The sequence below is a fragment of the Podarcis pityusensis genome (genome assembly GCF_964106645.2).
Source record: "Podarcis pityusensis genome assembly, chromosome: 14".
In the NCBI taxonomy this organism is placed as follows: Eukaryota; Metazoa; Chordata; class Lepidosauria; order Squamata; family Lacertidae; genus Podarcis; species Podarcis pityusensis.
This window is the reverse complement of record NC_138039.1, coordinates 18,262,631-18,274,437: the sequence shown is the minus strand read 5'-3', so window position 1 is coordinate 18,274,437 and position 11,807 is coordinate 18,262,631. Positions and strand designations below refer to the sequence as shown.

The 11,807-nt window shown below is 42.0% G+C and overlaps 1 protein-coding gene across 2 annotated transcripts in view; it reads left to right on the top strand.

Annotated features, from left to right (window-relative positions):
* The first annotated feature begins 30 nt into the window (after window positions 1-30).
* CAPN15 (calpain 15) overlaps window positions 31-11,807 on the top strand; it is a 98,107-nt gene continuing 86,330 nt past the window's right edge. For both annotated transcript variants that reach the window (XM_080981932.1, XM_080981930.1), the window contains exon 1: window positions 31-218. The gene's annotated coding sequence lies outside the window, so the exon portion shown is untranslated. The remainder of the gene's footprint in view (window positions 219-11,807) is intronic.

Here is an 11,807-nt window from a genome sequence, read left to right as displayed (position 1 = left end):
CCTGAGGAGGCGGGAGAGAGCCGGGCGGGGTGGGAGGCGGGAGGGTGGGGGTCAAAGTTACTCGGCCGCCCAAGGCGGGGTAGGTGGTAGTAGTGGCGGTGAGTAGTGCGGAGACGGGGCTGAGGAGAACGGGAGAGAAAGGAAACCGGTCAGCCTGCCGCCCAGCCAGCAAACAGTCGTTGAAGCCGCCGCCGCTGCCGGGGCGTCCCTCAGCAACGGTGAGTCTGAGCGCGCGACCCTCGCGGGGGGGGGGAGGGAGGGAGAGAACGCCAAAGAGCGCGCGAGATAGAGTGAGTTGGGGGGGGGGCAGAGAATGTGGGGGAAGGGAAGGCGCGCCCCCGGTGAGGGGGAGGCGCGCGTGCGCGTACTGGAGGGGGGGCGCGTGGTGGTGGGCTAGGTGAGTCGCCCCTTCCCTATTTTTTTTTTAATGAGGCGAGAGATAGTCAAACACACACGAATAAAAATAAAAGCTTCCTCATTCCTTCTGCATAATAATCTCCCCAAGAGGGATATCCGCTTTCCCCCCTCAGCCCCACTTCTGTTCTTGGTTCATTCATTTATTTTGTTGTAAGCTGTATCTGTTGGGTTTTGTTCATTTTTATTATTACATTGCTATCCCCGCCTTTTTGTCAAGGAGCTGAAGGTGGCCTGCATGGTTCTAACCCACCCACCCCCACAATTTTATCTTCCCAACAACCCTGTGAGGTAGGCTAAGGCAGAGAGGTACTGACTGGCTCAAGGTCATGCAGCGAGCTTCATGACCGAGTTGGGGGGTGGGGGCGGTGGCATTTGAAGCCTGTTCTCCCATGTCATAGTCTATATAATGCTATTAACTGCTTCGTTGCACTGGCTGAACAGTATTTGTGGACCACCCCATCATGTAACATGTTTTGTCATAATTGGCATGCGGTAATTATAAAAAAAACGAATGTCAGGCATGCACTGTGAAATGAAAAGCAACATGGGTAACAGCAAAGATAAAGCCTGTCACACCCCCAAAATTAAAACACCAGTTTGGAAGCTGAAGGTGCTCAAATGAGCCCTAATGTTGTGGAACGCTATATGAATTTCAAATACAAAACAAAAATAATGGAACTAATGTTCTGGGTCTGTTTAGTCCCTGGATTGGAGACTGCCTGGAAAGCCACATGTATGCCGCCTCGGGTTTCATGATAGAAGAAAGACAGGATATAAATGGAAGAAAACGAATAAATAGCTCACAGCAGAGGGCACACCACCACCACTGAGGTTGAGACTGAATGTGAGCACACACCCCTTTTGGCCCAGAGGCTGCTGCTGCTTCTCTGTTTGCTTTGCTTGTTTTAATATTTATATCCTGCCTCTTAAAACTAATCATCATCAACATCATCATCAAATTTGAGGTGGAGAAAGGCTCACAAGATTTTTTCTTTTGCTTTTAAAATGCAGTGCTAACAATAAAAAGCAGACAAATAGTTAAAACGTCATCATGAAAACCACAAGAACAAGTGCAGACACAAACATTGTTGTAAAAACTATTTCAGAATTCACAGATGAAAAAGATAACATTGGAAGTTACATATTAAAAAACCGTCTGATCAAATTAAAACTTATTAAGAGGTTTGGGTCAGAAGAATTTCTCTTGGGAGGTTGTTCCATAGTTAGGGACCACTTTGGAGATGACGGTTTTGTCCAGGAGTCAAGGGCCTCTCAACAGACTCCCTTAACTGGTTGAGGGTGCCTGAGGAAGCATTTTTGGATTTGATCTGAGAGACTGTCCCAGAGCCTTGGAGAGCAAGCATTAACTTATCGAGGGACCGGTCCCCTTCCTAGTCCCATTCTGATGTGCACCTAGTTCTCAGTTCTTCTCTGCTACAATGCAGTGTGCATCATATCTCCCACTGCTTCCAACCTTTCGGGGTATTCCTCATCAAGGGAGGGATGTGCTTCCCCAGGTCTTCTGTATGTTGCTTGCGGAGTGCCTGGGAAGTTTTGAGATGGTGCGAGACTTTCTCGCCCTCCTGCCCACCTTTCTAGACAACCATGGGAGTGCAATGGTGAGGGGACTCCTAACTAGCGATGCGCTTTGGCGCATGCCTGACCTCAGCTACTCAATGTTATTAGTGATATACAGTTGCACTTTGTATCTAGTTTTTAAGAAATGTTATTGAATGTTCTTGCATTATTGTTAATCTTCAAGTAAACAATTTAGAGACTTTTATATTAAGCAGTGTAATTTTATATAAATAAAAATCCTGTTTGAACTAGTCATATCTTGGAGAGATTCTCCCCTCTTTGCTGCCCTCTTTGACTCAAACACTAACCCCTGGATAACAGTTTGAAGCATAGAAGGTGGTTTCTTTAAAAATGCTGTGTGGCGTCACAATAAAGAAAATGAGTTTTACTTTCTCCTCCCTACCCCCATTGAGCTTATCCATGTTGAAGTTCCTGTACTGTTATAGGGGCACAAAACATGAGATCGATGGACAAAAAGTCAGAGGGGGAAGTGGTTCCTGTAGAATTTCTTATGCATTATATATGTGAGTAATGCTGAGTAGAGTGTGGTTTTCTAGGAAAATATGAATGTATGTCAATCTTTAAATTTTTTAAAAAGACGTTGCCCTAGAACATTGGGAAATCAACATGTTTTAATCACCCAAATAAGCCTTGGAATAAAAAGCACTTGGAAGCAATAAGATGCAAACATATCTAAATATGCACTTGGTTGTCTAGGATGTCTGTGAATGTCTTTGTGTAAAGTGTTCTCAGTGATTTGGTTTTTTTATGCCTATCCTTTTGAAAACTCTTGGAGTTGATGACTGTATATATTTGTTTTCAAAACATCTTATAAATTAGAAGGCAGGCACTTTTGAGGGTTGCAGTGAATCCTTGCTCTACTCTTTAATGAATTTTATTAATTGTACCACAACAGTGTTAATCATAGTTTCTTCTGAAGAACTGTGCATTTCTCAAACAGGAGAAATCCTGCTTTGAGGCAAGGAAGTGTTGCTGGCACCAGTAAGACAGGGAAACAGATGCACTGGATTGAAGTAGTGTTTTGGTCTAAGGTCAAACAGTGACTCAGTGGCAGAGCCAGAAGTGCAATATAAGATTCTTGGTCCCCTGTCCTTGTGCTGGACAGGGGACAATGTCTCTGGTTGAATGAATGAAGTTTAGGTTTCTGGTCTGGAATCCGCAGTTGGTGGAAATGCCTTGTTATCCCTGACCTGTTGTCTTTTATGCCTGAATTTTAGTGGGTGGGTGATATGCTGATTTCTAATGCCAGTTTTAGTATTCTCACATGCTACCTCAGTACAACAATCAGTGTTAGAAACTCAGATATATAATCTAATCAGCAAATTGCACCTTGAGCCTAGGTTACGGTCGCCACAATGGCATACCTAGGCGCTGTTTGTTCCGTTAGTGGGGTTTGTTGTTGTTGTTGTTGTTTTCATTTCTATACCACTTTGTATTTTAAAGAATGAATATCAAAGTGGTTAAAACGTCTAACAAAACAATCTAGAATAAAAAAAAATCAAGCTTCAAGGAAAATCTTTCAGATCGTTCTCTAAGTGACATTTTGCTTTCCCCAGTCACCAACCCGGTATCCAGAGATCTCCACGTAGTCGCAATTGGATCTGCACCAGTCACAAAACACACCTGGCTATTTTCTAACACTGACAACAATCTGTATTTAAACAAATTCTGGTTTGCCTTAGTTGTTCCTACAGCTAGTATTGCATAATATTGTTCAGATATGTGGTAATGGTGCATTATGAGAAGTTTGTTGGGTAGGCTTTTTGCAGGGGGGTTCAAGGTTGTGATCAGTGTAAATCTTCAATATATTTCACTGAATACTTATGCATCCCTACATACAAAGCTGCTTTAGTGTGCTGTGTAAACTAAGGCACTGTGTTTGTTCAGTTGCGTGTTTTCTCAAAATGCATTTTTTTTCTGGCTTTCCAGTAGTGAAAAGGAACAGTGAATGTCTACGTCATGAAGAAAATATGCAGGTAGCCATAAATGGCGCATGGTGGGTAGTGGGGTGGAAATCCAAAAGCACCAGTGATTACATACTTCAAGATGAGTTCTGCTGAACTTGAGCCAAAGTTACATAGTGGACAGCATTCAACTGCTGACCAGGAACTCTTGAGTTCATATCACTGCTCTTTGACGATGCTCAACTGTGTCTCCTTAAGCATAATCACTGTTTCTGAGCTTTGCTTACTTCACAGAATTGTTGTTAGGGCAAAAGGGGATAAATATATGTGACTTGTCCTGAGCTCTTACGAGGAAGTGCAGGATACAAATGTGATTAATGGATGTATCGATACCATGAAACCTAGTGTTTAGTCTGACGTGTCTGTTCTCTTCTAAATAAAAACAAACATTACAAGAGCCCTGCAGCAGTGAGGCGGTGCCCATGTGTTGTTGTGGCGTCATCCTCATTTGTGGTGGTGCTCACATAGTGTCAGCATAGTTATGGGTGTAGTGAATGCTGCATCTTGGGCATTATGGTGGAGTACCGTGCTTCCTCTTTGTCCTCCATTTCTCTTGCTTTGGAAATTAAAAACCTGGCCCTTTAGCATTTATTGATTGTGCGTCTGGTTGTAGCATATACAGTACTGTATAACGGGTTTTGCTTTGTGAGAATTTTGTTCTGTTTTGTTTCTTAAAAATGACTTGAAATCTTTGATTCTGTCTTAGTTTCTTTTCTGACACTTCTACTCATAGTACACCTGGATATTTTTCTATAGAATTGTAGAGTTGGAAGGGAGCATGAAGGTCTTCACCTCTTTTTGTCTTGTTTTGTTTTTGGACAAAGTCTACCCTGTTTCTCTCCAATTCTGGGCTAGTGGTTTAATCGCCAGCATAGCCTGATTTCTTGTTGAATTATATAGGAAGAATGTTTTCAATGTGATTCATTCATTCTTTATTATTATTCCCCCACTCCCTGGTATTTTCTTTTAAATAGGGAGTACAGAAGATGTAACCCTGAACTGGCAAAAAAACATTTCATAGACCCATGAAACATATCTAGTGCCTAAGCTGTGTTTAAGCTTTAAGTGTCATTTGTACTAAGCTTAGTTAACTATGCAGCCTAAATTCAGAATAAGCCCCATTAACACGGTGGAGCTTTGATCCTAAGCTTGCTTATTTGGAAGTAAATTAAAATACTGACTTGTTACGAAAAGGGAAGCAAGCTGGGCTTGAAGTGGTCAGGGACCTTTTAGAGATGGAAAGAGCTCCAGCTTCTCCATTCAGTTTCCTTTTTAGATTGCTTACATTGAACAACAAGCAACTGTGCCATTTGGGTAGATTCAGAGCCTGGACAATGGACTTCAAAGGGCATTCCACATCTGAGGTTAAATTAGTTCCTTATATAAATGTGATTTGTACTTTGGATGCACTGAAGATTTTGTTTTCTTTTTGAGTTCTCTCCCAATTTATCAGATTCTTACATAATGCAAGAAAGACTCACATGTTGGGCAAAAAGATCCCTCCATTGTAGGGGGTTGTACTAGATGACCCTTGTGGTCCCTTCCAACTCTACAATTCTATGTATGGAAATGCCATAATGTGCTTGAACTCTTGTTGTGGCACTGAAAGGAAGAAATTGTTGGTGTCTCGTCCCTCTTCCCCTTTCATACCTTATTGCTATCCTTCCTTCAAAGAGCTCTAGGTGGCATATTTGATTATTTCATGTCCTAATGTACTTCATAGAGTTGTTGTGAGGATGAAAGAGGAGGTGATTGTCCCAAGTTCACTCAGTGGACTTTATGGCTGAGTAGAGATTTGAACGTAGGTTTCTCCATTTGTAGTTCAGGTTTTTAACCACTTAGTCACTCTTGCTGTTGCTGACAGGTGTGTAGGTAAAGTAGGTCAGAACTCCGTGATGCCTAAGATCCAGATTCGTTGATAGTCTCTTCATTTCAGTTATCCACTGACACCACTGCGGTCATCAAAGGGAAGGGTAGTAGTAGCCAGGCACCTCTCCATTATAGCTGGATCCAGGCCTGTGGATAACCCTGTTCTCCAAGAAACCTTTTGCTTTTCATTTTATTTGGAATTTCAAGTGCTGCTACCTGCCTGGAAGCCAGTTTTCCTTTGGATTGTGGTTGGTTGACGTCTGTCTGTCTCGTGAGACAATGGAAGAGTGTGCCTTTGGGGGTGAAGCCAAACTTTTGGAGAGTTATACTACCTGCTGTGGCTGTAAATACCAATATGAAAGAGCCATGTTTTGTTGCAGCTCTGGGGCAGATGAAGATTGTGCTGCTGCAGGTGCACCATGGCGTTATTGACCGGGGTATGCTTCCTTCTGGCCAAACTGGTGCAAAATGTATTGTTTTCATTTCCTTTGGACCACATCAGTGATGCCAAGGAGGGGGGGTCTTGTTCTGTGTGCGGCCCAAGACCTCCATACACACCGCCCAGGCTTGCACCCTGGATAGGTCACTTTGGTGCTGTTAATGCAGCAAAAACGATGCAGGAGGCAGCAGTTAAAAATTATAAGCTAAAACTGATTGCCATAAAGTACCAGTGCTAAGGGTTGCTTTCATCAAAGGGAGAGATCGTCTCGCCTCATTGAAGTGTGGAATACAAATAAATAGTAAAACCTCTGTGAATTGGCCCTACCTGCTTGTAGTTAGTTAGCAAGGCTGGGGTTCCTGGTTGCCCTTAAACAGTCCTTTTCATTGAGATCCCAATAAGCTTTTCCTGTGTTGTCCTGACCTGTGACTTGCTGTTTTCAGGCTAGCTTTATATCTAATATATCTTGGTATGCTAGCCTCATAGTGGGGCTGGTTCCTGGGTAGCTAATCCCTTCTAAGAAGAATATTTGTTTTTACCTGCATTCACTATCATTTGCTTGATGGTTAGGCTACCGTTAAGGAGACAAAAGGAGAGAGGATGTAGACTTGCTTTCTCCAGTCTCCCATTCATTGAAGCATCAATGAAGGGAAATACCAAGTGCTGAAGTGCTCTTTCCTGACACAGGAAAAGAATGGAAAGGAGTAGCTGTGCATTATTATTGCTTCTCTTATTGCTATTGTTCTGTTAGACACACAGAGGCTTTTCTTCCGAAATCAGTGTGAGACTGAAGAGGCTTGTGGGGAACAGAGTAGGATCCAGACTGCAATTGGCCTAAAGAAAGGATTTCTAGATTGCAGTCCCCGCCTTTGAGTTTTACATTGCACAAGTCTGCTGCTATTTTAGTGAAAGCCAAACTTTGACAGCAAAGATAATGCATTTATATTGATGTAATTAGAAGGGCAGGCAAGTTGATGTCTGGCTCAGGGGCAGTGTATGCTTTCTGCTTTAAATCTAGCTAACATAACTTCGGTGATTGGGAAGCTGTTCTGATTTGGCAGAAGGGAGATTGTGGCTTTCCCAGTTAACTGGTTCTTAGTGCTAGTATTTGGCTTTAAGCCTGGGAGGCTTTTCCATTATCTGGGAAGCTGCTTGAAGGGTATGTGTGTGGAAGATGTTCGTAGTCGATGGTTTTTTGAAAACAGAAACCTGAAAAATTCTACCCTCAGATCACATTGCCCTTTTTTGTATCCAAGTGGCTATGAAGCCATTTCAAGGAAATAGTTTTGTTTGTTCTTTTTGAAGCTGTTTAGCCCAGTTCTAGATGTTTGCCTGCATGGAACTACTTTGTACAAAAATGGACCAGTGATCCATCTAGTCCAGCTCTACTTACAAAGCAGCAAAGCTCTTTTCTTTAACTGGAGATGTGAGAAATTGAGCCTGTAGCCTTCTGCATCTGAGGACATAGCTTAGTGTTATTCAGAAATAGCTGCTGACAATAAAACCATGTTTCTTTCATTCACATTTGGTTTAAAGTAAATTTGTATTTAAACAAAGCACTATTGTGGTCCCAGGAATATTCTGAAGACACCTGATGTTACCCATCTTTGAAACAGCATCTGCCAGGACCTGAATGAATGTGCCAGGCGGTTGTCTTATCTAGGTAATGGACTGGATGAGAGCCAAAAAACTGAAGCTCAGTCCAGATAAGACTAAGACACTGTTAGTGAGTGGTTCCCTAGATCAGGTGGATGAGAGGTTGCCTGCTCTTGATGGGGTTACACTACCTCTGAAGGAGTGGATACGTAGCTTGGGCGTACTCCTTGAAGCTCAGGTGGCCTCAGCAGCATGGTGTTCCTTTCATCAACTTCAGCTGGTGGCACAGCTGTGCCCCTTTCTGGACAGGGTTAGTCTAACTTTCGTTATCTATGTTCTGGTAACCTTTTGGTTATATTACTGTAACACATTATATGTAGGACGACTGCTGAAGATGGTTCGGAATCTCCAGCTGGTGCAGAATTCGGTGGCCAGGTTGCTCCCTGGGGAAGGACAGTTTGAGCATATTACATCAATCCTGGCCCGACTGCAGTGGCTGCCAATTAGTTTCAGGGCCTAATTCAAAATGCTGGTTTTGACCTATGAAGCCTTAAATAGGTCAGAACCGCAGTACCTCAAGGACCAACTCTCCTGATAGGAACCAACTTGGACATTGTGAACATCATTTGAGGCCCTTCTTCAAGTGCCGCCTCCATGTGAGGTCTGCAGGGTGACAGCACAATAATGGGCCTTTTCTGCAGTGACCCCCCATTTATGGAATGCTCTCCCCAGGGAGGTTTGTCTGGCACTGTCATTATATATTTTTAGGCACCAGGCAAAAACATTCCTCTTCAGCCATGCCTTTGGTGGGTTAATATTCTACAGCCTTTTAAATGTGTGTGCTTTTTTTTGCTGGTTTGTTTCTTCTGTTTTGACTATTTATTTCTGCTTTTCTCTTGTGTCTTTTTTCTTGTGAACTGCCCTAAGATCTTTTGATGGACAGTATATAAATCTAATAAAAATAAACAAATACCTGTGTTTGGTAGTCTATTATTTGGGAAAGGGGTGCAAATGTAATAAATTACCCAGGACCCCTAACTTCATTATCGTTTTATTCAGTTCATTATATCTTTTGTTTGAATATCCATTTTATTGAATATTTTGTTTGTTTGTTTGAATATCTGTATGTTGATTTCTCTCTCTCTCTGACACACACGGGGAGGGGGGGGCAGTTTACAGCAATAAAACCTTAGAACAATTAAGTTTAAAAAAATGAGCTTTCCAGTCACAAACCAGACATGCTTGCTTAGTTTCACCAAGTAGCCGTATCATTTGCCTTCAGACTGTTTCATGGGTTCCTTCCAATGGACATCCAGGCATTTTCAGGGGTTTGTGTTCTTCTTTCTGCATTTTCATTTGTTGTTTTTTTTACAGGATCTTTCAAATTATTCTTAGTCTAATAAGCTTTACAATAACCCTGTGACATTGTACAGTATTGGAGAAGGAGAACTGAAGCTTAAGAGATTGTGGCTTACCTGGGACTACTGCCTGGGGCTGATCTGATATCTGAAATGTGAATTTATAATCTAATAATTGAGACACTTATACACCATACTAGTTTTCAGACAACACATTTCCTGAAGGCTCACCTTGTCCAGAGAGCAGCATTCCAGCTAAAGCCTCAGACTTATTGTAGTCTCCCATCTAATTACCAGGCTAGCCTAGGCCTTATCTCTCCAAAAGATAACAGGCTTCTCCACCCTATTCTCTTGCTGCTGAAAAATCTGTCCGCCCCCATTAAATAAGGTTTACAAGGAAGGTAAATCTTTATAAATACTCTGCCAAGTGACACATTAACTAGCTGATCTGTAAGTACAGCACTTTTAAGATATCAGTCCCTATGTAAGTGTGCTAAGTATTATTCATTTGAAAGAAGACAAGAGAGGGCATGGGGAAGGGAGAGTAACTTGTTCCCTTGCACTCTTCTATTTCTCTGGACTCCCATCTTTAAAACAATAGTTGAACAAACATTGATAGGAATCTGGCTTTTGAGTTCTTGTCCATTTGTGTCTTTTGCAACTTGCAAATACAGGTTGAAAAAACACTTTACTACTAGCAGATAGCAAGTACAGACCTTGTAGCTAGATGCAGCTTGCTGAGTCAAGAGAGGGAAGTTTGCTGTTTGCAGTGGAGATGGGGTAGCAGTCTTTCCATAAAGGAAATACTTGTCTCTGGGAAGCAGAGGCAAGCTAATTCTACTATTTAGAGGAGTGTAGCTTTGTTACAGCTGCATGTGACTGGACTTTAAAATGCTTACTGCTTTCCTCTGGGAAGCACTTTTAAACAGATTAGAAATACAGAATGAAGTTCTGTATCATAACAGGAGTACACACCAGAAGAACAAGGTAGCATTGGCTACCTTGTACACAGAGTGTTTTGGAAATTAAAATTAAACTCTTGTATCTAGTCTAAATTGTCACTCCCCTTCTTATTTATTGATTTGTAACTCAGTGCATCAGAAACTGAGGGCTAACTGTGACATGATTGCTTAATCTCAGGGTCATGGGTTTGAGCCCCACGTTGGGCAGAAGATTCCTGCATTGCAAGGAATTTGACTAAATGACCCTCAGGGTCCCTTCTGACTCTACAGTTCTATTATTCTTTGAAAAGCCACAAATGTGGTTTTCTTCTAAAATGGATTTACACATTCACTACTCACTTGATATCAAGCCTTCAATTACTAGGAATTGCTGGTAGTTCTGCTCTTTTTCAATCTTTGAGAAGACATTTCTGAAAAATGAACAATGTGGCGGTGACAAGGAAAACCCACACCTGCTATATATTGTCCTCCTGAACTCTTGGGAAGGGACAGAAGGCATGCTCCAGATGAAATGAAGCATTCTGCCATAGTGGTGGTTCTAAGAACTAGCAGCCCTGTGGCTCATTGATGAAGGAGCCAGCTGTTCTTCCTGCTGGCCTTGGCACTTTCTCTCAGAAATGCACCCACACCCACACATCGTTGTCATTCTTTAGGAAGCTGCCAGGAATGTGGGTTTTCGGGGGGGGGGGGACCCTGTGCAAGTTTGGGTAATTTGCATCCAAAAAAAATCAATTTACATTGAACATTTTTGTGACACCCTGTAGAGTGGTCTAGTTTAGCAGAGTCATAGAATAGTAGAGTTGGAAGGGACCCCTGAGGGCCATCTAGTTCAACCCCCTGCAATACAGGTGTCTCAACTAGATACTGCATACATTAGGTGAAAGTTTAAATAAGAGTGCACACATTCATGAAAACATCCAAACATCCAAATTGCTTGGAAATATTTGTTTTATTTAGTAAACAAAACTAAACATTTTGAAATGGTCAAACTTTCCATTTTGTAGTTGGCATCCATTCATTGTTACTAATGAACTTTTCAAATAATTTTTTTTCCTCTGAAAAACATCAGCAGTTGCTTGTAGGGAAACATATGTTTGGCGATGTGGATGATTGTTCAGAGTTGTGTTAGCTTGAGGCTACTTTGAGACCGTGATCCTTGTAAAATGGCTGTACCTACTAAGAACTTCTGGGCAAGGGTTGGTCGCAATTTTTTAAAAAATGAATCTGAATAATGAATTTGGGATGAGAGGAAGGCCTGTTTTGTATCACCTTGAATTTCTAGTACTTTTGTTCTCTTTGGACTCCACGAATAATATCTAGATCAAGGTTTAGACATAACTGTGTTTTGCATGAACCTTTCTGAGTCTCATGGCATATAATCTGATGTTTGCCATTAATTGCATTGGTTACACAACTCTGCACCCATATTTTATATACAGTGGTACCTCGGGTTACATACGCTTCAGGTTACAGACTCCACTAACCCAGAAATAGTGCCTCGGGTTAAGAACTTTGCTTCAGGATGAGAACAGAAATTGTGCTCCGGCAGCGGGAGGCCCCATTAGCTGAAGTGGTGCTTCAGGTTAAGAACAGTTTCAGGTTC